Here is a 4335-nt window from a genome sequence, read left to right as displayed (position 1 = left end):
TGCAATACATAAAAAGCTCTCACTGGTGCCAACCGCACGCGTGTGTTTCCATCTGTCACTGTCGATCGTGAATTTGGTTGACACTCCTATTATAGAGAAAGGGTGAATAGTGATATTAAAGTATTTCTTCTAATTAATTTCCTTTCAATGTGCATGAATCCGTGCACTGGGCCCCTAGTTTTTTCATAATTCTTTAGCCAGGACTGACACTTTCTATGATTAAGTGAATTCAACTGTATGGTTTCAGAAATACACAAAACCTAGAATAAATATTCCTATGTCTTCCTTTGTTTCCCGTCTGTAACTTCACATCCCCTACTCCCCAATAGCTCAAAGAACACAAATGCCACTTCCCACAACTCTTACAGAGGCTCCCAGCTCTCCTCGCGAAAGTTTAACACAGCTGGACATGAAACCAAAAGAAAATGGGGAAATGTCCTTCCTCGGTTCTCCCCACTGCCCACATTCCCACTTCCTGGGGCCCAGTGCCGGCTTTTGCATGAGGCCAACCCTGATTATCTGTAGGCACAGGGGCCACGGCTAATTTTCTTCTTCTTTTTAATATCATGAATTTCATTACAGCATCATAATTTGATTGTAGATCATTTAAGAGTTCTGAAACCCGTTAACATAAATTCCATAAGTACTTTTAATTATTAACAGACAGCCGACATACATAACGTAATTTTAAATATGTCTAAGGGCTGATTTTCTGAACTTGTTTTCAGCACAGCAGACCATCCTCATTTCAAACTAAAAGCCCCGCCATGCTTCTCACCTGCTCAAGATGCAGCCGCTCCCCATCTCCCTAAAAGCTAGCTGCTGCCATAAGCACTGATGCGGACAGATGCTGGCCATCAATACGGAGGCCCAGACCCCGGGGTGAGAAGTGGCCGGAGGCAAGTCTTGATAAACAGCTCAAATTGGCTCTTACTCCACAGGTGACTCCTAGTTTATCTGGGTAATTGTAAAGGGCATTTTACAGCAAATCAATTAAATGAAAATCTTTTAAACCCTTTTTAAATGGAGGATAAGGGGGAAGCCAGAGAGGGTCAACCTTTGTAAGCTAACAGGTGATTTTAATTGGAACCAGCAGCGTGACACCACGTTTTTTGACCCATTCGGTAAAGGCAGAGAAAGAAATCAATAAATTTCCATCAGCATTGGCCCTCCTGGAGTCTTATAAGTAGAATGGAGACACGAACCCCACTTAATGGCTTCATCAAGCACCTCCCTGATTCTCTAACAGAATTAAACAGGTTGCAGGTCTCTCACTGTTCTCCTCAAAATGCCCGGGTGCTGGCGGCCTGAGGCGAGGTGGGTGCCATCCTGTCTCTGTAAGCACAGGCTCCCTGCTACCCCCTCCCCCCCACTTCCTCCACCCCCAACCACCTAGTCCTGACAAGCCCCTGAGGCGGTCCTGAGTCAGCAGTGGGAACCCACACACCAGGTCCACTCCGGAAACAGGTCCTCTGAGCATCCAGGGGCCTCAGGCAGGCCCCCGAACCTCAGCCACTGACCAGCTGTGTGACCTAGGGACATTCCTTACTCTCCCAATAGGCCTCTTGTCATCTTCACACGGGGCAAATGACACCAACCCCTACCTCACTGGGCGGTTGTGAGATTCAAGGTTGTTGTATATCAACATGCTTAAAAGTTCCTGCAAAGATCTGAACAGAAACATTTAAGTGGCCGCCGGGCACGTGAGAGGCACCAACGCCCGCGGCATGAAAGCAGCACAGAACCACCTGCCGCGGTGCTGCTCTCCGCCCGTCAGACCGCAGAAACCCCAACGCTTGTGAGAATAGCCTGTTAACTAAGAGGTGGGGAGACCGCCGCTCATTCGTTGTTTGTTTTATTAAAATCTTTATTGCTGAAGTATTGCAGAGGTCCGCCTTTCCCCCCATTAACTTCTTCCCGCCTGCTCCCTCCCCCGAGGCGACACTCATCCGCTGTTGCTGGAGATCCGGAAAGGCAAAGCCCTGGTAGCAGGGGCTCTATAAGCACAGGTTCATACACACCCGGGACATATGCGCATGTACTGCCTGACCCGGAAACCTCGCTAGGAACCATCCATCCTAAAGATGCACAGACCAACATTCAAAATAACCGACCCACACAGTTCATGTTTGCGGCATTAGCTGCAGTTGTGAAGGCGAGGAGGACACAGCGCGGGTGCCCTCAGCTGTGAAGCATGGCTGCTGCCCGCGGTGCAGCGAGGTGAGGCTATTGGAGCAGAGGCGGGACTGTGAGCTGGAGGACAGGACATGCGAAGAGGGAAAAGCAAGCAGTGGAGCATATGTGTATAGAGAATGCCACCTTTTTGTACAAAATAAAAGAGGAAACGAGTGCAAATATACGTATGGATTTGCTTGTATTGGCAAAAACAAACACTGGAAAAGTAGATCAAAAGCCAACAAAAGTGGGGAGGATTGGCAGGAGCATAGCTGAAAGCGGGAATATACCTTTAAATAAGACTTCAGAAACATCAATGGTTTATCTATTAAAAAAACGATACCATAGAAAAACATAATCCCTAACGATTAAAGATGAACAAAATTATAAGTCAGTTTGATGAATAAACACTCAGAGAAAATCATTATTCCAAGTGCCTTTAGGCCACGGCAATAGAGGAGGATATTCTAACAATGAGTAAAGCTGGAGAGAAACTTTAAACCTCACTTGGTAGTCTAATTATTAGCAACAACACTAGTTTGATTATTTTAAAACTATTTTATTTGTTGTAGAATAATGCTAATAAGTAATTATTGTACTAAAGTTTTCAGGAACAAAGATTTTCAATGTATGGAAGAAGGATTAAAGGATAAATTTGTAGATGTTAGTTAAGATCTTGGCAGATAGAGGTGATGCAATAAATTCTAACTTCTGCCTTTTTCTCCTTTGGGGCGCGGGAGGACACACTCTCCCTGGGGGACCAAGTGGTTCCGGAACAGCAAATCTCCCCTTTGCTTGGGGCTCTTTTCCTGAGCATCTAACAAGCAACAGAAATTGCTGCGCTGCCAGGAGGCGGGAAATGACCTCTTAGGTCGGAAAATAGTCACGAGATCAAAACATTTTGGGGAGGGCCCTGGAGCAGGGCAGCCTGGGGCCTAAAACAACCACGATGCCTTATTGCACAGTTTTGTGGATTTGTTTCTCCGGCTCTCTCATGTGACAACATTCGGCTGGTGGACATGGGCTGGGCTCTCTGGAAGGCGGAGGAGGCTGGGCCTCCCTCCCTCGGATCTTCATCCCCCAGAGGCCAGGCCAGGCTCCCTCGGGGCGGGAAAGGTCCGGGAGGGCAGGAGGGGAGCTGGAGCTGTCTGGGCAGCTCACTTCACTTCCGCTAGATTCTGCTGGTCCAAAAATAGCGCCAGGATGTCCCAGTGCCAGGCTGCGAGACAGTCTTCACCCCTGACCGGGAAAGGCCAACGATCATTTGTATCTTCATTTATGTCTCTTGTGTATTCGTGAAGTCCACCCTCCAGCCACAATCATCTGCAGCTCCTCTTGTCAAGAAATGGAGTCCCCCGTCTCTGCCCCTCGACTCCGGCCTGGCAGCATGTCCCGAGTGGGAGAGCGCCAGGAGCGCTGGGCTGCAGAGTCTGAGCAAGGCCTCGCCCTCGCCCTCACCCTCTTGGCACTGCCTTTGCCACGGGAAAAGCCTGGCAGATGCCAGGACGAGGCAAGCCCACAAGAAAGAACGCCCCGCAGAGGCTCAGAGCCGCGACACGCCACCTGGATGCAGCAGAGAAGCAGTAAACTGTTTCAGACTCAGCGCCAGGCTGTGGCTCACACCGCGATGGTAGCTGCTGTGGGCACAGAAGCTGCGCACAGTCACCAACACGCCGGCTCCAGCGTCTGGTGAACAGATCTCTGGGCTCCAAGGTCCAGGCAGGAGTCTGAGGCCACGTCTCCCAGCACAGGCAGGGGACCTAGGAGTCACCCAAGTTGATACCTCCCATCCTCTCCGTGCTGTGCTCCAAGGAGTTTGCTGCCTCTGCTTTTATTTATCTTATTATATATTGTTTATTTTTTAATATATTTTTATTGAGTTCAGAGAGGAAGGGAGAGGGAGAGAGAGATAGAAACATCAGTGATGAGTGAGAATCATTGATTGGCTGCCCCCTGCACGCCCCACACTGAGAATCCAGCCCGCAACCTAAACATGTGCCCTTGACCGGAATCAAACCCAGGACCCTTCAGTCCAAAGGCTGATGCTCTATCCATTGAGCCATAACGGCTAAGGCTGTCTCTGCTTTTAATCTTCAAACCCAAGCCCAGGTAGAATAATTCTCCTTCCTTGCTTCCCGTTAACATGGCTGAGAAACCCTG

General features: G+C 48.9%; 1 long non-coding RNA gene across 1 annotated transcript in view; it reads left to right on the top strand.

Moving 5' to 3' along the window:
- Nucleotides 1-55: 55 nt before the first annotated feature.
- LOC107182919 overlaps nt 56-4335 on the top strand; it is a 25594-nt gene continuing 21314 nt past the window's right edge. Inside the window, exon 1 of the long non-coding RNA XR_001513677.1 lies at nt 56-67. This is a non-coding gene — a long non-coding RNA (uncharacterized LOC107182919). The remainder of the gene's footprint in view (nt 68-4335) is intronic.

The sequence above is a fragment of the Myotis davidii genome, unplaced genomic scaffold (assembly GCF_000327345.1).
Source record: "Myotis davidii unplaced genomic scaffold, ASM32734v1 scaffold839, whole genome shotgun sequence".
NCBI lineage: Eukaryota > Metazoa > Chordata > Mammalia > Chiroptera > Vespertilionidae > Myotis > Myotis davidii.
The sequence above is the reverse complement of the archived record's forward strand: the minus strand, read 5'-3'. Positions and strand labels throughout refer to the sequence as shown.